At 40.2% G+C, this 27,382-nt stretch overlaps 1 long non-coding RNA gene across 1 annotated transcript in view; it reads left to right on the plus strand.

Moving 5' to 3' along the window:
• LOC309665575 overlaps positions 1-27,164 on the plus strand; it is a 110,637-nt gene extending 83,473 nt beyond the window's left edge. The window contains exon 4 of the long non-coding RNA XR_014266517.1: positions 26,555-27,164. This is a non-coding gene — a long non-coding RNA (uncharacterized lncRNA). The remainder of the gene's footprint in view (positions 1-26,554) is intronic.
• The last annotated feature ends 218 nt before the right edge of the window (positions 27,165-27,382 follow it).

Raw genomic sequence — 27,382 nt, forward strand, 5'->3', positions numbered from 1 at the left:
CTCTCTCCCTCTCTCTCTCTCTCTCTCTGCCTCTCTCTTCCTCTTTTCCTCCTCCCTCCTTCTTCCATCCCAAGCTGCCTGGGGTTGAATATCCCATGTCCTCTTTTCTAGCTGTATGGACCTTTTCAATTCTTCAACCTCTTTAAGACTCTTTTTCCTAATGTGTAAAAATCAGGATCATGATATTATTGATCTCATGGATTTGTGGTAAAGATTAAATTAAAAAGTCCATGTTGAATTCTTAGAATGGTGCTTGGCGCATACAGTAAGCTCAGTTAAAGAACAGGCTGATGTGATGGTGACAGGGAGCTGAGCAGAGGTGGATCTAAGTTTAACTAGTCCTGAAGCTATGTCGTTTGGGGCACCCTCTTAAAAAAATACAAAATTGTTTGACATGTATAAGAAACAAAAAGATCAATGTGGCTTAAGTGTAGAAAGCAAAGATGCAGTGAAGTTAGAGAGGTAGTCTCTGGTGGGGCCACGTTGGTCCCTACTGACCCTGCACAAACCCCTTTCTATGGATTTCAGTCTAAGTACAATGGTTAGTCTCTGGAAAATGTAAAACAATGTATTGGTATGATCTGATTCTTGTTTTAAAAATAGCACCATGGCAGCTGTTCAGGAGAATGGATTCTACAGGAGAAAGAAAGGAGGCAGAAGGCTGTTGAGGTGCAGGTGGCACAGAGTAGAGAGTGGTGCTTTCAGTTAGGGTGGTAGCCAAAGGAGATAGAGAAGTAGAGGAATTTGCACTTATTTTTGAAACAGAGTCAAAAGGAGTTTTTAATGGACTTAAATTTAAGATAAGTGAAAAAAAAGCAAGAAGATTCTTAGATTTTTAGCTTGAGCCAAATTATGTGTTTAGATGTGCTCATACTTTTAATTAGGCTCTTCTCGATTTTAATCTAGATTATATTCTATATTAAGATTATGCATCCATTTTTATGATTAAGCTTTCATAGTCTTAAGAGTGCTAACTGATATCCTTGTGTATTTCCTCAATTTTCACAGAGCTCTTCAAACTCCCATTCTCCAGGTCACTTCCACTTGCCAAATCTAAGGCTTAAATTTTATCACCTGTCCTCCATTACTGAAAGGGGGATGCAGCTGATTCATTCTCCTGCTTGTTGAAACACTTTTCCTATCAGCCTCCAGCTCACTACCCTCTCCGGATTCTCCCCTGGCATTCTGGCTGCTCTGGCTACTCTGTCTCCATAGCTTTGCCTATTCCTTCTCTGCATGTTTCTCTGGTACTGGAGTCCCTGAGCTTTTGTCTTTGATTCTCTTTAGCTTTCCAGCACCATTCCCTTGGCAACACCCCCCATCTGTATTGTGATGACCGATGACTTTCACATGTATATGATAATAATGGCACCTATCATTATTGCTGCCTGGCCCTTTGCTAGTTGCTGTATACATTGTCTCATGTAATCCATTCCTCAAACCCCAGGAGCAGTAAGTTCTGATTACTATTTTCAGATGCGGAAACTATTATTCAGTAAGGTTAAAGTTCTTGTCTAGGTTCTCATATCTAGTAAAGGTTAAAGCCAGGTTTGAATCCAGGCCTGGGCAACTCATAAGCTGTTGTTATAACCACTCTGATTTCCAGCCTCTGAGCTCCAGCTTGGATGGCCACATTTCTAGACCTGTACATCCAGCTGCCTAACGAATAGGTGCATGCAGGCACTTCAAAATGATCTCCCAATCTGGTCCACAACAACAACAAAAAATGATATGAACTTTGGGTTTTACCTTATACCCAGTCTTTAAAATTACAAATATTCATATTTCTTCCTGTCTTTCACTCTACCCCTCACACTCTCCCTACTTAAGAGTGCCATATTTTACTAGCTTACGTCTGTTTAGTGCTTAGAATTCTAAGGCTGAAAGGAATATTAAGAATGTATTAATTAGCACTCATAGTTTGGCAGGCATGGAAACCTCAGGAGGGAATGCAAGTTGCTTATGGTCACATCCTGAATCAACTATGTGGCTGCGGCTTGAGCCCAGGGTCTTACTTCATATCCTAGCTGTAGTTTCTACTCTGTGGATGGATAAATTACCTAGTAATTAAGTATAATGAAAAATCAACCTTGAATTGAACTGTTGGGGAAGGAAAATAAAATTTTCCTCTACCCTTCTAGGTTCTTCTTCCTGGTCTAAGAATTAAATTGACATGAGACAGAGTAACAGAAAAAAAATCAAATTTAGTTACATATGTACAGGGAATCAGAGCATGAGAGATTCCAAAAAACAGTCAGGTAAAATGAGATATATATGTCATCCTGGACTAAGGAGATGGAGGTAAAGATCTGGGACTTCAAAGGGAAGGAAGGCAATTCACAGGAAGATGAAAAAGCGCAATCATTTGGTTAACAAATGTTTGCTGGACCATACAGAAACAATAGGACACAGAGAGGAATTTTAACAAACAGACTTTGCTAGGTTCCTCCCTGTCTACCACACCTTGTTCATATTATAGATAGTTATCTGTGGACAAAGAATGTCGCCTGCCACAATCAGTAAACAAAGGATGTTGTGGCCATCAAGCCAGCTGCAACTGCAGCTGCGCCCTTCGCCCGCAAAGGTACACCCTGAGGAGATTCAGGATGGAGAAAAGAGGATACTGGCCCTACATAGTTAAGGTGCATAGCAAAGGAATGATTTCAGTGAGCCCAAACTCTTGCATCTTCCCATACACAGAAAAGTGCTAAATTCATTAACTTGAGACGTCTGGTTTTTCTTTAATTAACACTAATCTTTTGATGTTCTGACTACTTGGGGGTTTTTTTTGCAAAGACTTCTATATATCCTGGCTCCTCCCTTGCCTCTTCGGAGCAGTTCCTCAGAGCTATCTGAGAGACTGTCTCCCGGGCTTAAGTCTTCAGCAAGTCTGCTAAATAAAACATAATTCTCAACTTTTAGGTTGCACATTTTTTTTTTTAGTTGACACATCTATGATGATATCTCCCCTCCTGGAACAGGTCCTCTGTCTAAATTCTTTCAGGCAGTTAGCAGGAAGATCAAAGGTTCTTCCTTAGTCTTTTGAGCCTTGATTGTTTTCAGCTTGAAATGATCCGCACTCCAAAGAGACTCATTTGGGGATGGCAAATTTTGCTCTCCTATGGAACTGAATAAATATATTTGAGAGTCTTCTTAGTGCTAGTGAATGCAGTGGTACTTCAATTAGCTTCTTCATCAGAAGCTACTGCCAATATGGTGAAGACAAAGGCATCAACTCAACCAAATCTTGCTGTAGCTGGACTAGGAGAGCAGCTGAAATAAAAGCTTGAGACTGTAAAGGGAAGGAGGTATTAATTTTGCCTGTAGACAAAAGAGAAACCTTCACTAAAGCCATTATATGCCTTATGAAAGTAGTCTACTATTCTAGCCATTCATCAGTTCAACATAAACGTTTAAGAAACAAGTCTTTACCAGATAATATGTTGCATTTGGTCAGAGGAAAATAAGGCAAATAATGTGCCAGTTTACAACAAAGGGGGAGGGGTGAGATAAGGAGAATAATAACCACAATAATTAGCACAATCGGTGATAATTTCCTCATTAGTATGTCAGCTCCAGTGGGCAGAGATTTTCATCTGTTTTGTTCATTGTGTTCCCAGGGTTCAGAACAGTTCTTGACACGTGGTAAGTCTGAGTAGATATTTGTTGAATGAATGAGTTTCCTCAAAAGAGATATAAACACATATAAAAGATACTGGTATTTGCAGAAGATCAAAGCAGGTAATCACCAAATAGTATTTAGAAAAAGTCATCCCCTCATTATTTTTTGAAGAAATGAGAGACTAGCAGCCAAGACTTACCCCATGATTCAGAGTTGCATATCTTTTCTGACAGCCTGGCTCACAGGTCTAGCTTTAACATGCCCATTTCCATCCTTCCTTTCTCCCACTCTCTAGTTTATGGTGGAATTTTTTAGTAGCAGTAGATTTTCAGGCTCCTTTGCAGCCTTGGTAGGACCTTGCAGAATGATGTAACCTCCAGTCTGAATTGAAATACTCAGACATGGAAGGCTGAGAAGAGCAGAGGGCAGAGTACAACCTCTGATGCTTCCCAGCAAGTATATATCCTGAGCATCAGCTGACAATTGGACAGTGGAGGATTCTTGTTGTGGTTTGCAACTGGGCAGAGTGGGATGAGATGGAAGGAATCTAGGGAGTACCATGTGGGTGGTGTTTGTTTTCTTGTCTTATAGCTACCCCATCTTGTCCTTTCCCTTGCCATCTTCACAGGATTCTAAATAGATATTTCTAGAAGCAAATAACTCAGACCCCACAGATACATGTAATTGATATCATTTTGCTTATTTTACAAATAATACTATAACAATAATAATAGAATCCACTATCTAAACAAGTTAACAACAGCCATTTTCCATGTGCTATACCCCTTCATCATGTTTGCACAATTTTATAATTTGTATTCAGAGAGGAAGTCAGTGGTTTTCCACCCTGACTGGCCAGTAGAATCATCAGGGAACTTTAAAAAGATGTGTTTCTACACCAGACCCACAGAACCGTCATTTCTGGATGAGATCCAGGTAACTGTACAGTATTTTTTAAAAGCTCCATAGGGGACTGTAATATACAGACAAGGTTGAGAACCCCTAGAATAGATTCAGTTCTATGTAGAATTTAGATTTAAAAGTCCCTTTTCAGTGCTGACATTATCTACAACATCATTGCCTTTTGGATTTTTATGAGATAGTGCTTAAATAATGAAAATGTCTAAGAAAAATATTTTTTCCCAAAATACTAGGTGTTTTTTCTTAGTTTTATACACAATACTGCGAGGTAGAGTTGTGGGAAATTCTACGCGGTAGGCAGGAAGTGTGTTGATTCCTCTGCGTAGGTCTGGGGGATGGACTGAGCTGCTGGCAGGACCAGGAGCAAGGCCTGTAATCTGCAACTGTGATGTGAAGCTGGAGGGCAAGAACCACATCAGGTCTCACATGGGTGATCAGAGATGCCTTTTTTTCAGCACCCTTCTGTGCAAGGCCCTATGTTAAGTATCTCTAATCTTCTAGTGATCTCTAATTTTAACAACTGGTGCTGGAAAGTTGCTTTTCTACTTTCAATTGACAGGAGAAAGAACCAAAGCTCAATGAAGTAAAACAACTTGCTCAACATCACACAACTTGTGAGTGATTTATCCAGGATTCAGGCACTCATCTATTATCTGATTCTAACATCAAATTCTCCCACAGATTCATAGCATGAATATACATCCCAGGCTTCCCAAGCCAATCCTGACTTATTCCTCTTGCCTTGTGATTTTCAACATCACTCCCTTTCATCCTCAGAAGTCCTAGGTTGTGATCATCCTACTGATATTTCAACAAGAGTGCTATAAAAAGCAGGCTTTAAGCCAAGTGCAGGTGGTGTCAGTGGGTCCAGGAGGAATGAGGAAGGGGACAGGATGGAATGTCCTCTTAGGTGGTTCAGAGGTGGCTGGCTGAGAAGGCAACGGTAGATTTAGGAAGAATGGGGGAGCTGTGAGTTAGTAGAAGAGCAAACAGTAAACGGAGGGAAGAAGGTGTTTTGTGGGGGGGAAATGGTATGTGCTACAGACCTTTGCAGGGTGGGCAAAGGAGCATGGTACCTGTAGCAGGTAAAGCAAATGAGCACTTGGCTGGTTCTCCTACTTTGGCTACTGCTAGTGTTGAAAACGTTTTTTAAAAAAGTTAAAATCATGCTTCCTATTGTAAGGGAGGAAACATTTTTTCCCTCTACCCTCCTACTTTTTCCAGCTGGAGCCCTGACAATTAGGTAAATATATGGGGGAAACTAATGGAAGATAAGGGTTGTTTTAATAGGGTTTGTTATGTAGATTCCTCTCGGTGCCATCTCATCTCCAGTAATCAGGTTGTTATCCCCTTCTTGGTATGGGAAGTGGAAGATGGGAAGGGCACCTTCACAAGGCGAATTTATGTTCTGCTTTCAGGCAGATAGGCGGAGGGCAGAGAATTTATACTGTGTCTGCTCTTTCTCAGTCACTTTCAGCTCAAAGTAATTCTTATGCCAGAGTGGCATATTTTAGGGTGACATACTCTGAACTACTTCCTTATGCAGTTATTAAAATGAACATGTTTGCTTAGCTCAAGAAGGAATCAGGCAGATGTTATAACCTGTGCAAAGGAAAAGCTGAAAAAGCTTAGATGTATAGAGACCAAAAGGATATTGAATTGAACATGTAAATGGAGGCAAATTTTTTTTCCATAGATTGGCAGTGAAGACAATTGAACCTCCACAAGATAGGACAGAATTTGCAAGCCTGTCAGTTACCTACAACTTACAGAGCTCAAGGACAATGGACAGGGATAGAACTTGATAGCTTGAAGAAATGTCTTCTACACAATGCATAGATTTCCACTGAAATATGAATTCTTTTCTGCATCAGACACCTGGTGGGAAGATGCTAACGTGGGGCCTTTGAATCGAGTTCACCAAAGCAGGGATATACCCATGGGTTGAAGTTTGGGAACACTGGTTATAATAAGGACAGGATAATTTAGGATTAATGTGACAGGGTTTGGGGATGACAGATAAAATGGAGGCCAAAGTCAGGTTTCTAGTGTTGAGGGTGGGATAACAGACACATGTGCTGTTGGGCTTGACCTTTTCCAGGTGGTAGAGTAAGGTCACATGCCTCTTGCCAGTCATACAACTATCTGAGAGCCATTTCTTTGAAATCAAGAAAGATAACGCTCTATCTCCTTATTTCCTAGGAAGAGATGGGACGAACTTCAGCTGTCACCTGATTCCAAATTGCAAACCCTAGCTCTACAAAGATACAATAAATTTAGCAATTTTACCTTGAAAACATGAATATAATGTATCCACTGAGCAATATAAAAGAGTAAAGTTTCTTTCTGTCTTTGTAAACTCTTCAGCAGGTTGCCTGTAATGTGCATCACATTCTGGTTTAATGGTTTTTCAATAATACAATTATTTTTTTTTCCCTTTTACCTTTGTGGAGAGGTGTTCTGGGTTGGGATGAGATTTTGTTTTTAATTATATTTCTCCTACAGTAGACACCAGGGTACGATCAAACTGAAGAGGCTTTTTGATGAGTAAGCCATATCCTTGAAGGCCAGCAGGCTATATGTTCAGAAGCACAGATAGAGAGTTTTGAGGAGGAAGGCTCCACATTTGGCTGTGGGCATAATGCACTGGCCCTGGGAAAGCCCCCTCAGCCCCATCCACCCTAAGGCTGCCAGCTGCCTCCAGTTACCTACTCTAGACGCCTTCCATGGTCTCCTGAGGAGAGATGTTCTGGTGCTGCCTGGTCTGTGGTCCGGCTTTGTGGCTACACTTTCTCAGACTGAAAGCTTTGCTGAAGGAGCAAAGCTTCCGTTCCCTGGGATTCCAGCTTCATAGATAGGGTGATTGGCAATTTTGGCTCTTGGACACTTAGAAATAGTGAAATTAAACCACATGAAGAAGGCTGGATTCAGTAAATCATGTCTATTATTGTGATGTCTGGATCTTAGTTGCCTTATTTGCTGTAGGCTACGGCTGTGAAAACCAAAGCCATCTTACTTTTGGACTCAGCCTGCAGTCTGAGAACCACACCTTGCTGTCCACATTAGCACGATTTTGATAGTCCACTGTCTTCTTTACCATTACTTTACATTGCCAGAGTCTCCTGCCCAGGCAAATAGTTTGATAGTTTATCATAGAAGATTCCCAGAAGACAGAATAATGTCTCACCCAAGATGTCTGTGTCCTAATCCCTGTATCCTTTGTCTAGTGAGGTCTTCACAATTTATTACCCTTTGTTAAACTGGTATATAAGTCCCTGGGTCTAAATGCCTCTTTGTGTCTTCACTCATTTTCTCTGAAGGCCTCTGTGTACATGTATTGGGTTGGCCAAAAAGTTCATTTGGGTTTTTCCATAACATCTTATGGAAAAACCCATTTTTTTGGCCAAACCAATAAAAATGGACATCAAATAAAATTTGTATGCCTTTTCTCCTGTTAATCTGTCCTTTGTCAGTTTAATTCACAGATCCCATTAAAGGAGCCTAAAACGTAAAAGAAAAGTTTGTTCTTCCCCTATGATGTCTTTGTTTTTTTTTTTAATTTAATTTTATTTATTTTTTTATGCAGCAGATTCTTAATAGTTATCTATTTTATACATATTAGTGTATATATGTCAATCTCAATTAGTGTATGTATGTCTTTGACTGCTTCTCTTCTTCCTACTTTTCAAACATTGGCTTTGTTTTAAATTCAACTCTCTCTTGGTCTTTCAAGTTAACTGATTCTGCTCTCTAAATATGCTGCTGCTGCTCGGATTTAGATCATTTATTCACTCAACTAATACTTGTTGAGTTACTTACATTGGTCCTGGACCCTAGGGAGCAACTCTGATTAGAACAATGCCCTGCTATCATGGAGTTTACTTTCTAGACAGGTGAATTATAAAATAAGGACACAACCGTATAATATATCAGGTGGGGGTAAGTAGAATGTAGAAAAATAAAGCAGATTCAAAACATATGAGAAGAATAATCACTCCTACCATTTACTAAAATAAATATTATGATGTGCCAAGAACTATGCTTTTTACATGCCTTCATCCAGTTTAGTTCTTACAATTTAAACAGCCAAATATTACTAGCCACATTTTGTAGAAGAGGCTTGTCATTGTTCACAGTCATCGCTAGTAAAAGGCAAAACTGAGATATAAACCCAAATTAATCTAGCTACAAATCAACACCCTATACTGTCAAATATTGCAATTGCACCTGAGAACCATCTGTGGCGATTGAAAAAAATACAGGTGTCTGTGCCCTAATCTAGTATCACATCTCAATAAACATCTCAGTGGGTGGAGTTGGAACATGTGTATTTTGGAAAAGCACCAGATAATGTAAAGCCCTGTTCTTGACTATCTCCTGAGTGTCTGTCAAGAACCTTAGTTTAACATGTACACAATAGAATAAATTACTTTCCTTTTAAACTGCCTCCTCTTCCTATTTTTCATATTTATTAATAATATCACCATCTTTATGAATTTAGGAGCCAGGTGTATTAGTCTGGGCCAAATCAGGAGACATAAACCACACAGTAACGGGAAAGTTTAATATAAAAAACTATTAAGTATAAAAGGGGATAGAAGTAACATGAGATGGGCTAGGAAGAAGCAAAAGAACTGAAATGAATCTAGGAATAGCAGATAGAAGGAGCAGCCACTGCCGCTGGGGCAGAGACAGAGTGCACAAGGAAGGGCCCCCACCCTCTTCCAGGCTGAGACCTGGACCTTGTGGGAGGGGGCACTGCCAGCTCCCTGGGTGGCAGAGAAGTCACTGTGGTGCAGTGCTGGCTAACTTGCCAGAAATCAGCTCTCTAGGGTGCCAAAGAAAGCTGTTCACAAAGAGCTGTGTCCCTGGAGGCATTCTGCTACAAAACCTTCTGAGGGGGATGACTGGGGAAGCTGCTGGCTGCTGGGAGCTGCCAGGCACTGGGGAAGCTGCATGTGACACAGGAGCAGGTGCTGGAGAAAGACACACAGATCACCAGAATCAGGAAGCAAAACTCTTTCCTCCTGTGCCCTCTACTGACAAAGCCTAAATCATGCCTGCCGCAAAGGAAAAATATTTAAAGGGCCCAGGTCCATTTCACAGAGTAGGCTTTGGGAGAATTTGGAGCTGAGTGGCTGTAAAGGTCTAACTGGTGCACAGGGAACCATCCTACCTGCTCCCCCTCCCACATCTTCCCTTGTGGTTGGTACCGCTTCCTGCAGAGCTTACCCTGGAAATGTCTGGGCATCCCCACAGCTGAAATCATCATCTTTGCCTTCTCACTGCTCTCCTGCTTACCAACAGTTCACATTCCAGCTCTCCTTCCCACTGCTTCCAGAGACATTTTTCTTAAGTAAAAAATGCATCTACTGGTGGACTGTATCAGTTATTCCTCTATGAACTTGTACAGGATGCACATGAGACCAAGAGGTATAGTCCTAACTGGTCTAAAATGACAGCAAATGAGTATGGCAGTATAATACTGTATCTGGCAATTAGAAATTCTCCTCTTGAATTTTCCATCCTGTTTTTTTTAACCTGTTGAATTATGGGTTGAAAGCAATCAGTACACTAAGGACTTATGAGAGACAACCGATGGGGTGGAAAATTAAGGATCAGAAGTTTACCGCCTCAAACCTGCATTTCAAATACTAAAAAAGAAGTCCTTTTAGACCCTAGATTGAAGAGGTGAGAAAAAATATGACTATCATTTGGGTTATTGACTAATAACCCCCTTAATAATTAGTAGGGAGATCTTGAAATGGACACTGCCCTGAAGGTGTTTACACCTGGGCGGGGCTGCCTTCTCTATGAAGCATAGTGCTAAGGACCCACAGTGATAATGTGTTCATTTCTTTTAAAGTCAGAAAAAAATGACCGTCTAGGTCAAAGAAAATATTTTAACATAATATTAATATATTTGTCTATATACCAACACAATTGTAAAATATAAATTTTAATATTTTTTACAGAGGGAAGTATCCACGAAGGCACATGTGCTCAGGGCCGTTGAAAGTCATTATGTGGATCCACATCTGGGGGCTCAGACCTAAGCTGGGAATCTAGTTCAGTGTTTTCTAATCTGTGGGCCATGGGCTCACAATTACTGCTCTTGTAGTATTGTTTGTAGACTAATAATCTCTGAAAGACAATTATGTGTGCCTTTATGATGAATATGATAGGAATTTATTTTAAAGTATTTCTAAAGTCATTCTTTCATGTATTTTCTCAACAATAATTACCAAGAGAATAGCTACTATGATGTAATATGTCTGGAAAGGGTCCACATAATTTCCCTCAAGTTTCCTGGGAGAAAAGCTTACTATGCTCTGATGTATACACTGGGAGGAAAGCCAGCTGGGGTCTTTCACTCTGACTGCCTGGGCTCCTACTGGATATGTCCTTTATACCATTATTTGGTGCACCAGAAAGTTATTTTGGGAGGGTTTAAGTGGGCTGGTTGCTAGAGTGTTCTTGTAACCAGGAGAAATGGGGAACTGGGGAATTCATGCCGAGTGTTCTGAGCAGAGAGGAACACTGACTTGCTCTAGGCAGATTCCACTGAGGGAGGTTGGGCAGATGGACCATCCCTGTTATCTTTGGAAGGGTAGTGATGTAGTGGATATACTGTGACCAGCTGGCTGTTGATGAGCCCTGAACAAGATGAAGCTCTTGTGGATGCTCTTGAATGATGCCCACCAAGACTGGAATACACGTGCATTAAAAGTTGGAGTCCAGGTGGCTGGGTAGACCATGGAAATGGAAAATTTTGTTTGGTTAACAGTGTATAGCCCCAGCCCCGATGGAGGATAATGCAGGACATACTTTTAGGCGCGTGGGTCAGGAAGTCTGTTTGAAATGGTCATTGTATCTTAAGGGCATTCAGAGCCAGGGCTGGTATAGCAGCCCCCAAGGCTGTCTGTCCTGTCCTTGTCCCAGATGCAGGATTCACAGGTGGTTATATCCTAGTCTCTAGGGCCTAGAGAGATACCTGTTACATGGGTACCAACAAAAGCCTCTGAGAGTGTAGTGTCTCACTTAGACATGGTGAAGGTGGAGGAGGCAATGGTGGGGTTGGGGGCGAGGACGCCTTCTATCGGTCAAAGCCTAGTCAGTTGTATTTCCTGATAAATCCCTCTCAGCTCTCCATCTTGCTCAGGAGTCCACGAAGTCCCCTGGATATCATCAAGATTCAGCCAAGAGTGGGTAACCTTTGCTGCCAGGCTGGGGGCTTGCTGGTTTGTCCTGATGTAGAGAACTTCCTGGAGTGGGCTTCCCTCTCTTCTTCCCTGGAGGTCTGGTTTCCTAGTGAGGGTGTCTGCTGGGTAGTTTTGGCTCCTGGGAATTTATCAGATAGTAAAAGTGCATCCCTGTGTTGGATTTCTTATTTCCTTGATGATTAGACAATTAATCAACATTTATTGAGCCTTTACTGTATGCTGTGTGCTGAAGTATACTGGAAAGGGTTCCAGAACACTGGCTCTGGAGTCAGACTGCCTGGGTTTAAATCACAGCTTCTCTACAGTTTACTGATGTGACTTTGAACAATTTATTTAACCTCTTTGGGCCTCAGTTTCTCATTCTATAACATGAGTATGATTATAAAAGCTTCCTTCTCATTTAGTTGTTGTTGGGATTAAATAAATGAATACGCACATGTGCATGCTGAGATCAGTGCCTAGAAAAGAGGAAACCTTCAAGAAGCACTGGGAGAAAATGAACAGGTTGAAGTGATATGACCTTGTTGGGGTGAAGAGGTAGCTGGCTATTTCAGAGTAGGTGGCCTTGGCTGAGGTGGTGACATTAGAGCTTTGAGTTCATGATATAAAGGAACTGGTCATGCTGAGCTCTGAGGGTAGAGTGGTCCAGGTGGAGGAAACAGCAAGAGCAAAGACCTAAGGTGCAAATAACCTTGAGAACTATGGGGAAGAGAGGAGTCCAGTGTGTTAGCAGGGATGGATATGAGATGATGTCAGAGAGGAAGGTAGGCAGGGACCAATTCACATAAAGCTTGAGGGGTTTGCATTTGGTTTGAGGTGAATGAAACACTTAAAGGGTTCTGAATGGGGAAGCACCATGATATGATTTGTGTCCTTGTGAAATCACCTTGGCTGCTGTGTGGAGCTAAGGAGGAATGAGGGAGACTGGGACCCCTGATTCATAAGCTCATAGGATCAACACTTGTTCACTGTTCTCTCCTGCTTTCTAGAGACAGTCCCACCACTGAGTGCCCCACTAGATGTGTATGGCTTCCACTCATAGATAGAGACTCAGCCATACAGGGCAGTCCCTTTTTTTGTCATTATGTACTATTCTCCCTAAGTCACCCACAGCCCCTTCACTCTCTACAGGCAATGCTGTCTTGGAGGAAACAGAAGTCTTAGGGGTAAACCTTTGGAACCAAGTATCCCTCCTTCTCTAAAGGGTAAGCAGAGGTTTACCCATTACCTCTTACCCTAACCCCTTGCTGTCTGTTCCTGGAGAAGTAGAATCTGGATCTCTCACAAATAATCCTTTCACATTCAAGACCATGGGTAAGGTACCGGTGTCCTTGAAGCTTTCATTCTGGAGATGGGAGACAGACAATAAACAAACCAGCAAGATGACCCATATGTCAATAGAGCTGTGAAGGCAAAGAGAGATGGAAATTGACTGGGGGAGGGGGAAGAGCTACTTCACTTGACAAGGCCGTGGAAGGCCAGTGTCATGGAAGAAGGTGGCATCGGAGTTGAGATGAGAAAAACAGGATGATGGGGAAGATCATGAGAGATAGCACTCCAGGGAGAGGGACTAGCAAGTGCAAAGGGCTTAAAATGGGAATGAGTCGCCTTGCAAGAGGAAAGAAAAGGTGACCATTGTGCTAAACTTGGTAGCCAAGGAGGAGTGTAGAGGGAGATAAGGTAAGAGAGATAATCAGGGGTCCATTCACTAGAGCTGCATAGACCCAGGGTAAATAGTGAGGGTTGTATTTTAAATGCAATGGGAAACAGCTGAAGGTTTGAAGCAGGGGAATAGTATCTGATTAACACTTTTTCAAAATTCCTTGGCTAATGCTACAGAGAATCATTTCTCAGAGGAGTAAGATGAAACCAGGACACTAATTAAGTGGTTAGTAATACAGGAGAGAAATGATAGCAATCTGAACCAGGGTGGTAGCCATAGAGAGATCAGAGAAAAGGTAAATGGACTTGGGATTTATTTTGATAGAAGAACTAAAATAATTTATTAATGGAGTAGATTTGGGAGGGGAGGGGAAAAAAAGTATGTGGAATGACTCTCCCCCCACACACCTTTTTTTTAATTGAACCAAATTATTCCTTGCTTTGCATTAGGGTCTTCTTGTTTTGAATTTAAGCTCCACTCTCTTATCTTATATGCGTCTTACCTTATAAATTAAGGTAAAGTCACTCCCTGCATATTGCCACTACCCTCACATCTCTTCATACTGATGACTAATCTATGGGCAAATCCAGGGTTGATTTTTAGCTCTGTCGCCAATACTCAGTGAAAACTGGGATGATATTCAGCTCTTCCCTTGCTTGTTAAAACTGTTACCTCCTTGGCTTCAGGTCTCCAGCCTCTCCTGGTTCTCTCACCTCTTCCCTCTCATTTGACTTGACATCCAGCAAGCCCTACTTTGATTCTTCTCTCTTGTTTCTCAGGATGAAAATCACTTCTCCAATTTAAGTAGCATGGCTTCAACTCCCGGACATTTCTGATGGTTTTTAAATTTACATAATAATAATTGCACTCAACATTGATCATGCCATTGTCACGTGCTGGCACATCTCTAATCCCTAAGTGCGTGCTGTATCATTGTATCTATACTGTGATATAGTATCACTGTCCCTATATTCAAATGAGGGAACAGATTCATTATGGTTAGGGATTTTGCCCAAGCTGACATAGTCAGCAAGTGGCAGACCTTGGTTTTGAACACAGACGCATCTGAATCCTAAACTGTCACCATAACAACTGTGGTCTACTGCCTTCCAAAATTCCTGCTCATTCCAACTCTACCCCTCCCCCCAAACTCAACAACACAAATACCTCCTCTTTTGTATGTATTTTGCTTCACGATTCTATCTTTCACACACTCTCTAAATCTAGAAATGTCCTGATTCCTTCCTCTCCATTATCCCCTGTCAAATTGGTCTTCATGTTCAGCAGCATTTGGTTCATAAATGTCATGGCGAGGATGTGTTGCCGACATCATCTCATGCTTCCTAATTGATTTCCTGGGCTGGTCTTTCCACAACCCATTAGTCCTGCACATTGTCACCAGATCCTTTTTAATCAATCTGATTCTGTCATTTTGCTTAAAAACCTCTCTTGGCTCCTAGAGTCCTTATTGCCTACCAATTTCCATAGCATTCATCCAAGGTCCTTAACAGTTGGCCCCACCTGTATTTTCTGTTCAGATTTGTCTCAAGTGTATGTGAATAATTATTTTTTCAGATGTATGTAGATGCTGTATAAGGAACAAAATCCAGATTAATTTCAAAGTATTACTAAATTTATAGTGACTTTTTATTATTGTGAATTTCTCACTCAATGAGATACTAAAAGTACCACTACATTCAATTTTTTTCATGTTGAAATGAGTGTCTCACAAGTAAAAGAAAAGGCTGGGATCCACTGATTAGTTCTCCTTTTTGACTGATCATCATTTCGTAAAAGCTTTCTTTGGGGTTTTAGAACTTAATAATTTTAATGAACATGATTAGCTATTGTAGTTCCAAGGCTGTTGACCCTGTAGCCAAGGTCATACCTGGGCTGAATAATCATTGGCGTGAACCTGGTGTGCATGGGGTTACTAGCCCTAGGATCTTTACAGAGAAGGGAAGAATTTAATTTTTATTTTTAATAGCTCATTAGAAAGAACTTTTAAATGCATCCATCCTTTACGGTAGGCTTCACTACAGAAATAGGAATGAAATCAAGGGGAAAAAGTGATATTTTGATTTAATAACGTATCTAGTGCAATTTGGTCTTCAGTTGCGGCCTATATTGAAAGCCGGGGAAAGGCATTGTTTCCCATCCTAGTGCAGCCACCTGTTCTTCTGGCAGCACCACCAGGGCAGCCGCCTTATATAAATCATTCTCCTTGTACAGAGGCCCTGTGTGGTGAGAGGAGACTGGGCTCTGGACTTGGATTTATTTGGGTTAAAACTTGTATACAAAATCACCAAATATTACACCTCAGTTTCCTTATCTTCAATATAGGAACAAAGCCTATTTTATAAGGTTATTGGGAGTTTAAATAAGGCAGCATTGAACTTGAAAAGATTAATAAATTTTCTTTCTATGGTACCATGTGCCCAAATAGCTCACTTCCATTTAGTGCTCAAAATTCTAAGGCTGGAGGAAACTTAACCCTTATTTAGCCTAGCCCATTACTTCACAAATGTGAAAAAAGCAAAAGGCCATACTAGATCTACTGGTCACATCATAAAATTGTTATATAATTGGGATGAGATGGAGGAGTCTTCTCCTAGCCTAGTATTTTCCATCCCTAGTAATGGAAAATTGATCTTCAATCAAAGGCTAATGAAACATTGAAGGGATTGAATGGAACAAATAAGTGAGACTCTTCTTAATTTTGGACATTGGGCTGGTCCTGCTGGGTACAATGATGAATAAAAATATTTTCTGTATCTGAAATGGGTCCTAGAAATTCATAACACTGCCTGCACACCAGAATCATCTGGAGGAAGTCTTCAAACTTATCCATACCTGGACTTCACCCAGAGTTTTTAATTCAGAATTTAAAAATTCTTTTGGTCTGGGGTACACAGAGGAAGGAGGGATTTCCCTGGGGATCAAAAAGAAGGCTTTAGAAAACCTGCTGAAGAGTGATTCCAAATTATCCTACCCATCATTAATTCAACAAATATGTCTGGAGCAAAATGTTTCTTTCAGGTATTGTGTTTGACATCATCTGGGAAAAAGAAGAGAAATGAATCAAACAATATACAGTTAAAGTATGGGGGGGCACATAAGACTGGAAGTCAAGTAACAACAAGATAATTCCTCCCCAAAGAGATGTAAACAAATGTGGAAGCTCCCTATTTTATAGAGCAGCAAGCCAGGCAATCTCCAAGTAGCCGGCATGGCAGATCTTTGGGAAATAAGATCCAGATTAGTCCTGGATTTTTATTATTCTGATTTGCAAATGTGTTCTGAAAGTTTGGCCCAAAGATATAGCTACAGGCTTTACTCCCCTCTCCTTATCCTTCTTCCCAACTCTTGCTTTTCTCCCTAGACTCCTTTCCTTCTCAGCCTATGGTTTAGAGTAGAGTTGGCCTGACAGCTGCAACAGAGGCCCTACCCCTTTTGGAAACCTGGCCCATCTTTGCAGAAATGAGGTAATGTCCTCAACAGCACTGAAATATCAAGACAAGCATGAGTGCGAGGAGCAGAGGGAAGGCTCAGAGCATCTGAGGGTAGATTTCTCCCTTTCTTTCTCCCTTTCCTCTATACTTCACAGTAACCTAATGAATTGCCGTATGCCAGAAAACTGTTATAATTTTACATACATACATCTATACAAATTCATATAAATCTCTACAAATCTATGATGATTATGATATGACAAGCACCCTCTAACGCACTGCCTCTACTCAGCCAACTAATTGAGACCACGTTAGTTTCCACCCTTCCGTAGTCTTCCCATCTACCATCCTGATTATATTTCATTTTCTTTTCTTTCTAGCTTAAGTCTATGGTCTATCACAACATGCACAACTGTCAGTGGAAATCCTGGTCCTGGTGATACAACTGGATTTTGAGATATGGGAGGTTGGGGTGGAGGGAAGACTGGTGGAGGGCAGAGATTATGGTCCCAAGTTGACAAACTTGAAAAGGGCTAGTTAAAGGGGACTACCTACAATTAAACAAAGTTATGCTATTTGTCCAATAAAATATTAAAGATTTAAAAATAATCACAGTATTTGTCCAAGGGAGTAAAACATAAACATTCTATGAAAGAGTCACAGTGTTTGTTCCGGAGAGCAGTGGACCAAGGAAGGAAACCTGGAGATCTTATCTTTTAGGATATATGACAAGAAGTGCTGTTTATTTCGGAAGCTGCTTTTCTTCATGATCGACTTCCCCCTTCGTAGATTGTAATCCACACGTGAATACCTATATATTTATGAGTCCTTCTAGGGGTATCATGATTGACTATCACTTCCAGAGACACTTGATGGAGGGGGTGTGATTAGAAGCAGAGAAGGAGGGTGATTCTGCCGGGGTATTGGCTTGGTGGTTTGTTAGTACATAGCTGAGTCCTGATATGATTTGTCCTGAGTCTCCATGAGGAGCTTAGAAGCTTCCTTGAGGTCTTCACTCAGTCTGATGGAGATGTCGCAGGGCGTATTCTCTCTAGCCTGTAGGCTAAAGATGCCACATGTTTTTAGATTTTAGGGGGGAGCTCCATTTAAAAAGAACAAATTCTATAGACCGATGTTTCTTAAACTTCTTTTTTTAATCTTAGGATGCCTTTAAACTCAGAAAATTATTGAGGACCCAAGAGAGAGTTCTTTTTTTTGGTGGAACTTATATATCAATATTTATGGTATAAATAATTTAAATGGAGAAATTTTAAAAATATTTATTCTTGATTCATTTAAAAATGACAATTAAAACTTTATATGTTAACATAAATAATTTTTATGAGAAATACTTTTATTTTCCCCTCCAAAGAATTAGTGATAAGAGTGACATTGTTTATATATTTTACAAATCTCTTTTGTGTCTGGTTTAGAAGACAGTTGGATTCTCACTCTGCCTCTCTTTTCAGTCTGTTGTGATATATTGTTTGGCATAAGTATATGAAGAGAATCTGGCCTCATGCAGATGTGTAGCTGGAAAAGAGAGGAGTATTTTAGCAGCCTTTTGAGATAATTGTGGATATTCTTTTTTGATACTACACCAAACTTGACAAGTGGTAGTTTCTTAAAGGTTGGTTGTAATATGGAATCTGAAACTATATCAATAAATGTTTCATACTCTGTACATTCATGACAGACTGAGTGAAAGAGTCAGATTACATCTTAGTATTATTAAGAAAATAGTTTTGCTCTATTGAAGACTATATTTTGAGAATTGCTGCTATAGCCCAAAGATAACGATGATTTTACATGCACCTGGCAGGGGTGAGACACTCTTAAACCTTGGATTGAGGGAGGCTGATAGAAAATTGAGCTAGATAAACATCAACAAACAAGCCATCCATTTTGAAGGGATCATATAGGAAAGATATAAGAAGTAGGAAGAGTAACTAGACAGACAGATTCAGTTTATAATCCTCCCCCCAAAACAAAGTCTTTTGAACAGAAAACACTTAGAGAATAGAGCTTACCCATAGTATTGCTGGGGGAGCATGCAGAAGGGACTTAGGAAAGAACCTAAAGTAAGGCACCAAAAAGTCCTACCCTGAACTCAGACTTCCCTGCCCTGTACTTCACCTCTGCCATTCTCAAGGTCTTTGTTTCACATCCCCAAAAACTACACCAAACTGTTGTGTAAAATGAAACTCAAGCTCAGGATTTATAATCAGACTTCGTTGCTTATCAAAACTGCACCACAGAAAAGGAGGGAGTACACAGGAGGCAAAGGCTGAAGATCACCCTAATGAATGGTTAATTCTTGATAGAAAATTATAGTTGCTGAAAAATCTTGAGCTGGGTTTTAACGAAAGCTATCCTTAGGTCACATTCTGCCATGTGTACAAGAAGGCATAAAATAGTGTATTCAGTCTCTTCTATTAGCTTGATAAAGTTCAAGTTCTCTGTCCCTTTAGGTGCTCTGACAACCACCTTGCATGAAAGATCCACTCAAGACAAAAGCAGCAATATTTCAGAGGTAGGATATGGTGGCCCTTGGAGGAGACGTCAATCAACCAGAAACTGAAACCAATGTCTGGTCACAAGCCTGTTTAGAAATCAACCTCAGGTGCCATCCCTAAGGATACAGGCAAGAGGACTCACTATTGTGAGTGTGTTTTATTGTTCCGTCCCCAATGAATTCCTCATCTTCCAGTCCAGTGATACACTTGTAGTTTTAGTCTTCCTTACTCCTGAAATTGATGCTATTGGCCTATCCCATGACTATTGAAACAATTTCCTCCATTGCTTCTAGTTCACCGCTCTCCATGGATCTTCTCTGGCCTCTTGCTGATATTTTCATAGTGTATTTGCTTGTTCAGTCTCTCCTTACACCTAAAATGTTGGCATTCCCAAGGCCTGACCTTTAATTCCCACCTCTTTCGTCCTTTCAGGATGATTAATTCCATTCTCCAAATGTACCATTTTTTGAGCAATTATGTGTTGGGAACTGTTTTTATTTCTTTATATTTTTTTATCTCATTTAATTCTTACAACAACCCTGAAAGGCTCTTAATAGTATTCCTGTTTTGATCACAAAAGTTGCATTCCTTATTCAAATCATATCTTGAAAGATCTGGGATTTGGTCCTAGATATGACTGCAAACTATTGTTTTAAACTTACCATATGCTACCCAATATATTGCCAACCTCAATTTCTGTCTTGAACCTGAGACCAGGGCTTCACACCTTTGGGGCACTTCAGAGACATCAGTAAAAATTGTTTTAAATAGAGGTGCCCTTTGTTCCTGTTCATTGCTACTGAATAAAAATCTTGGTAGATGATTTTGATGCATGCTATTGATACACTGATGAACTTGATCCTTATGTTCAACCTTCTATCGAGTCATCACCTAGATGCCTCCAGAAACTTTGACTTTAACAAGAACAAAACTGAACCTAATTCTCTCAAATCTCCTCTTCTTGTCTTTCACATATTGTTAATATTATCACCACTCACACAAATACAGACAGTTAGGAGTCTTCCTAGAATCCTTCCGCTCCTTCATTCTCCCTATACTTTTGGCTCCAAGTCCTATAGTACTTAGCCCGGAGGTATCTGGACACCCCTACTGCTACTTCCATCATCTGTCACCTCCTAACTAGTCTCCTTGCTTTTAGTCTCTCCATACTACAATTCCATCCTACATCTTACAGCCATCTTAATTTTTCTAAGAAGTGTCTTTTAAGGACCATATTAATCGTTCTTTTATTGTTTTACACAAAGGGAAGTGAATTTTAATATTTAGTCAAAATAACACGAGGCGAAACCATGGCATTTTAATGGTGTATTGGGTATTCTCAAATTTTATCCTCTGCTATTTGACCTTTGAACTGTATTTAGGATGTGAACAGATGCTGGTGGTACCTTTAGGAATTTATGAGAGAAGACTGAGGACTAGAGGGTTAAACATGAGGCTTTCTGTTTTTCCCATTCTGACTTGTAATGCTTGAAAAGAGAATCCCTATAAGTAATGGATTGAAATGAAGAGAAACAAGGAATCAGTCATCTAGGGTAAGTGTCAACCTATATAAAATTTAAATAGTGGGCTCTGCCTTGAAGGCATAAACATTTGGATATGCATATGAATTAACTGGTAACCCAGTTGTGTTTTTCAACTTGTGGGGCATAGATCCTGGAGAGTTTGGGAATTATATAGCAATGAATTGGTTAATGTGGATGCTGCTATCTCATTGTCTGTAGATTGAAAATAACGTAATTGATAACATCTTTAAAAATGTTTTTCAAGTGAATGTAATGATTAATGAAATATAAACTTCAAGTGTGACTAAAGTCATAGTAAGTTCTTTCATTATAAATTTTGCTGTCAATGGATATCCAATTACAGCTACTCACGTGAATGGTTTAATTTTTAAATTAGGAAGGGCTCCACGTACTTGAAAGGGTTAACAAGCATTGATTTAGTTGATATACATTTTTAAAATTTACAGTTTTTAAAAGATTTCAAGTGGAATGCTAAAATGAAGATGGATGTAGTATTCTGGAATTTCTGGAAAGATCTAGGCTTACGATATAAATTTGGGAACCAGCATGTAAATATTTTTAAAGTCATGATACTAGATTAGATTACTGAGTGAATAATGAGTGTAGGTTAAAAATAATAATAATAAGGCAGCCCAAGCACTGAGCTGTAAGACTCTCCAGTATTAAGAAATCAAGATGATGATAAGGAACCAGCAAAGGAGACAGAGTGGCTAGTGAAAAAAGAGGAAAATCAAGAGAATATGCATCCTGAAAGCTAAGCGCTTAAAGAGCAGAAAATGATAAACTATCACATGTTGCTAATAGATCAACTAAGGTGAAGACTGAGAAATGACCATTGGATTTTACAATGTGAGGGTTACTGGTGACTCTGACAATAGTAATTTTGGTGGAATGTGGGAGAGAAGTCCTTTTGGAGTGAATGTAGAAGAAAATTGGAGATGGGTAATTTCAACCATTGGAAGAGTTTTGCTGCAAAGGTTAAAAAGAGAGATGGAGCAGTGGACAGAGGAAGAAGTAGAGTTATAGAGTCAAGATTTGTTGTTGTTTTTAATATGGGAGAAATAATAGCATGATCACACACTGAGGGGAAAGTTCCTGGAGAGAACCATTTCAGTTGTGTTAATACTACTAATTGGCCCCTTCTTGTTTTTAAGCTGGAGTATATTCTTCTATAATTATATATCTATTTTTAGTAATTAAGCTGACTTCTAGGAAAGCTGGATGCTGTCTCAGGGTACTGCCTCTACCCTTTCTTTCTTCCAAGTACTGTTTGTTCAGATCAACGGTGACATCCTCGCTATGAGATCTAACGGTTAATTTTCTGCTCCATAACTGCTTAATACGATGATTCTGATCCATCCTCCTACTTGTTGCAACTCTTCCATCGGCTTCCAGGCCACCGCTCGCTCTCTCCTGATCCTCCTTTCTCCTTCCTCTACACCTTATCAGTCTGTTTTGCCTGCTCCTGCTCTGCCTTCCCATCCAGAGTTGGCATCTTCAAGACCTTGCCTTTGAGTATTCTCTCTCGTGTATTCCCACAGTTATCACTTCCAATCCTTTGGTTTCAATTTTTACCTCTATTCATTGTTCAGTAACCTATATAATAATAATGGCATCTAACATTTACTGAGAATTTACTATTATGTGCCAGGCAGTTTGCTAACCTCCTTATCTGCCTTGTGTCATTCCATCCACACCAAAAACTCCTCTGAGTATTACCAGCCTCATTTTCAAATGGGGAAGCTTATGCTCAGTAAGGCTCTGAATCTTGCCCAGTCCCATGGAGTTAGCAAATGGCAGAGCCTTGATTGAACTCATTGTCTATCTGATTCTAAAGCTGTTGTAACTACTATGTTTTATTTTCGTCTAAAACTCTAACTTAGATCTCCCTAGTTTTAAACTGGTACATCCATCCAACTGCTAATGGGTGTAGCTCAGGCATTTCTATCTTAATAGATACTAAAGTAAACACAATGTTGCCCCTCATTCCAACCCCTTCCCTACCCTACAGATGTCCCTATTCTAATATCTCCTCCTCTGATATTTCCTGTTACTTCCTATCATGGTTTCTCCTTCAGTCTATTCCCCAAGTTTAGACTGTTCTGGATTTTCCCTCTCCCTCACCCTCATATCCACTGTCTCCACATCTATCTGTCTCTGCATCCCAGCGCTGCTGACATCCTCCTCTGCTTTCTAATTGACCTCCTGCTGCCGGGCATCCCATTGCAGTTGGCTCTCCCCACGGCTGTCAAGGTTAGCTATTGAAAAAGTTGATCTGATTTCACTTCACTTAGAAACCTCTCGTGGCCCTTGTTACCTCCATTGTCCTTTCCATTCTATTTACAATATCACTCTATAATTGTCCTTGCCCATCTTGCGTATCAGAGGCATCATGAATGCACGTGAAGAATTATATTTCAGGATATATGTGGGTGCTCTTATGCTGAAGAAAACTAAATGAGTTCCAAAGTCTTTACTGAGTTTTAAGTGGCTTCTCACTTATTCTTCTCGATCAATGGGAGACTGATGTACAACTATTGTCATGTGAGACTGCTCAATTTTTTGACATTAAAAAAGACATTCTTATTTATAACTACTACATACCAAGTAATAGTTTTCACGTGAAACTCTTGTTTTAACTAATATTCTCAGCTAGAGCTGTTCTCTGGTTGTGGACCCTGCAGACAGGGCATATTAATTTTACATAATAAACTTTGGTAAAGTATGAGTGACAGAGTGGGGATGGGTAAGTGGGAATGGGGGAAGATGAGGATACTGACACCAGGGTCTTTTCAAAACAGGAACAGGATGAACTCTACATTCTTAATAGCTCAGTTAAAATAATTTTAAAAGTGCCTCTGGTCCTTTGTTAGCTTCCAATAAAAAATGCAAGTGAAGACTAGAAACAAGATTATACTTAGAAATATGCTATATTTTAATATAGCACAATCTGGATCTCAGTTGTGCCCTGGAATAAAAAGGACAATCCTCTTAGATAGATCAGTCTCCCAGATAAGAGGCCATGTGGGTGGTGGAGATGGGACTCTGGATTCAGATCCATCTGGGCTCAGATCCTGGATATACTCCTGGGTGACTGTGGGATCCTAAGTCCTGTCCTGTCTCTGATTCTCAATTACCTTTAAATGAGGGGAAATCTTATTTGCAATGTAAATATAAGGGTTTCTTAGATGAGAAATTAACACATTGATCTGTATTCCTACATTGGAATGCTGTAAATAGCTCACATCTATTTAGTTTCAACGGTTAGAATTGTAAGTCTAGAAGAAACACCAAAGTTTGTTTATTTCAGCCCCATTATTTTACAGATGTGGAAACCCAAGAAGATCAAGAGACATATCATAAACTATTTGTGTATCTGGGACTAGACTTCAGTATTCTAGTTTCCTAACCTAGCATCGTTAACATGCTTTGATGGGACTATTACGAGTTCACAGCTGGGTAGGAGACTCATACCTCAACTCAGTTACCAATATTAAAAGGCTGGAACATCAGCTATAAGTGAAGTGGGAGCCACAGGAAGGAAAGATTCATTTTCCTGAGGACCACAAAGAAAGCTTCATCAAATCTGTTATAGCGACTGGAGAACATTCTACTCTTCTCACTTATTCCACTCCAACTCACCATTTAGTAATTCAACAAGTATTTATTTTAAGGTGTTATTAACATCAATGAAGCTTTTTATTATAATGTACTTTTTCTTAGTCGATGAATACCCAAGAATAGCTACCATCATGTGATTGTCTAACAACTATATATTTTTTAAATTCTAGAAAATGGATCCACCTACAAAAAAAAAAATTGAGAAAAACCAGCTTAGTTGATATTTAAAAGAAATTTAAAGACTTGATTTTAATTAATGCTCTCAGGGCTTAACAAATATAATCTTGTGTTGCCAATTACATTTTTTGGATGGGGAACTAGCCTGCAGGTTTTACCTGACAGAGGGGGATTTTATTCTGATTCCTCAGGGACTAAGTTCAAAGAGTTTTAAACGCTCCCAGGTGACTTTTAGAGTGAGGTTGCAGGATGGGTGAGGTAAGATGTGGGAAAATAAGCCAACATAATTTAGTTTTCATTTGTGTTGGATAATTAGGAGAGGATAGGAATTGTTTTCCACTCTAGTTTAATCCACCACGAACTCAGTTATATCTTAGACCAATGTGTTGGGTCAGGTTCAGATAAGCAGATGGCACACTGCAATTAGGGCTAATGAGAGAAGTGTGGGCAGGGTTTAGGAAAGCCTCAGCACCTTAGGGCTAGGCCTGAAGGGGGTGAGGAGGAAGCAGTTCCTGGAATCTGCAGAGAAGGAAGAACAAAGAGGGTCAGCTGACAGGGGAGGAGCTTTGTAGTAGGTGAGCCAGGAAAGGAAATGCCCTGAGACTTCTCCCTCCCACCCTCTGCGGCTCCTTGAAGTGTCTCCCTTTGACCACTCCCAGTGAAAGAGGAGGGCCGGGAAGCCAGTGCACAAACCTGAAAGTGGCTCTGAAGGGACAAGGGAGGGATACCCAGTACCACCAACCACACCAGATAGGGTATCAAGTATCTTATCTCCCACTACCTAGACAGGGTGGGAAGGGAAATGGGATTTATACTATTATGATTCGATTCTTTATGATTTCATTCAAACAGTGTGTATTTGGCTAAATCCCTCAATTTCTGAGTCTTAGTTTTACATTTGTAAAATGTGGGTAGAAAACCTGCTTTCCCAGCTTGTCCTCAGGTTTGAGAGAGTATATAGAATAGGACATAGCAAAGTCTATTTGATGCTGAAAACTCAAGGGCAATAAAGAACCTTAGAACTTAGTCCTCTATCATCTTTGCTCTCGTCTGGCAACTACTCAAGTGTCCACTGCATGCTCTGTGCTTAGGGAATTTGTATTCTTGGCAATTACTGAACTGGTTGTGAATATATTACATGAGGATATGAAACCTGTATCCTCTACAAGCATCAACTGTAGTCTGATCTCAGTATGTCTTGCACATGTAATTTTACTATTTCTCAATTTATTTTGGTGCTGATGTGACTAATAAAATACAAATTTATTTTAGAGTGTTATGAAGTCATGGGGCCTTGTTTATTTTTATCTTGGTATATTTTCTCTATCAAAGGGACACTAAAAGCACACTGTCTTCTTGTGGGGGCAGGTCAAGAAAACCTTTTTTAAAAAAATTCTAAAAGGAATCTTTGTAAAAATGTTTAGGGGTCACTGATATATTTTGGTTTTAGGTATCAACGTGACTTAGATTTTATAAAGAAACATTAGGCCTTAAGCATCTTTTAATGAGGACATGGCTTACCCAGTTCTGCATAATAAATTTGAGGGCAGTACTGGTACCAGTTCATCAGTGCCTTTAAGATGGAGAGTCTCCTCTTTCAAGCTCTCAGTGCAGACAATAAATAGGAAAAAAGTCTAATTTCAGGGTAATTCTCCAATATATGAATGGGGATGAAATCTGGAAAAGAAAATATATTTTGTCCTGAATGGAGATCATTCATGTTTTGTAAAAATAAGAGGCTATATCAACCCTTTTCTCTTCTGTCAGTGTCTCCAGTACAACGTGGATCTTCTTGTCATTCTATTCCACAGGCAGAATGTGATGAAAAGAAAATGGCCTGTGGATCTAGACAAACCTGGTTTCACATCTGGATCCACACGTATTAGGTGTGTAAATATGGATAATATACTTCTAACTGGGTCTCATGTAAAAACATCCAGATTGCAATGCTATTTTGAGTTTTGATGAGATAGTTGATATTGTGGGGATGAAAAAAAAATAATTTCCCTCCTTGGGTGCTATGGCTCTACAGAACTCTCATCACTTTAGTACTTAAAATTTCAGGACTGGGGAGGGGGGCTTCCCTGGTGGCACAGTGGTTGAGAATCCGCCTGCCAACGTAGGGGACACGGGTTCGAGCCCTGGTCCGGGAAGATCCCACATGCCGTGAAGCAACTAAACCCGTGCGCCACAGCTACTGAGCCTGTGCCCTAGAGCCCGCGAGCCACAACTATTGAGCCCATGTGCTGCAACTACTGAAGCCCGCGCGCCTAGAGCCCGTGCTCTGCAACAAGAGAAGTCACTGCAATGAGAAGCCCACGCACCACAACGAAGAGTAGCCCCCCAATCGCCACAACTAGAGAAAGCCCACGTGCAGCAACGAAGACCCAACACAGCCAAAAATAAATTAAAAAAAAATAAATAAATTAAAAAAAATTTTCAGGACTGGAAGGACCCCCAGTAGTCTCTAACGTGCTTATTTTATTTATTTATTTTAAATTAATTAATTTCTTTATTTATTTATTTTGGGCTGTGTTGGGTCTTCATTGCTGCGTGCGGGCTTTCTCTAAGTGCTGCGAGCAGGGGCTACTCTTTTGTTGCACTGAGTGGGCTTCTCATTGTGGTGGCTTCTCGTTGCAGAAC

The sequence above is a fragment of the Balaenoptera physalus genome (assembly GCF_965194825.1).
Source record: "Balaenoptera physalus genome assembly, chromosome: 8".
NCBI lineage: Eukaryota > Metazoa > Chordata > Mammalia > Artiodactyla > Balaenopteridae > Balaenoptera > Balaenoptera physalus.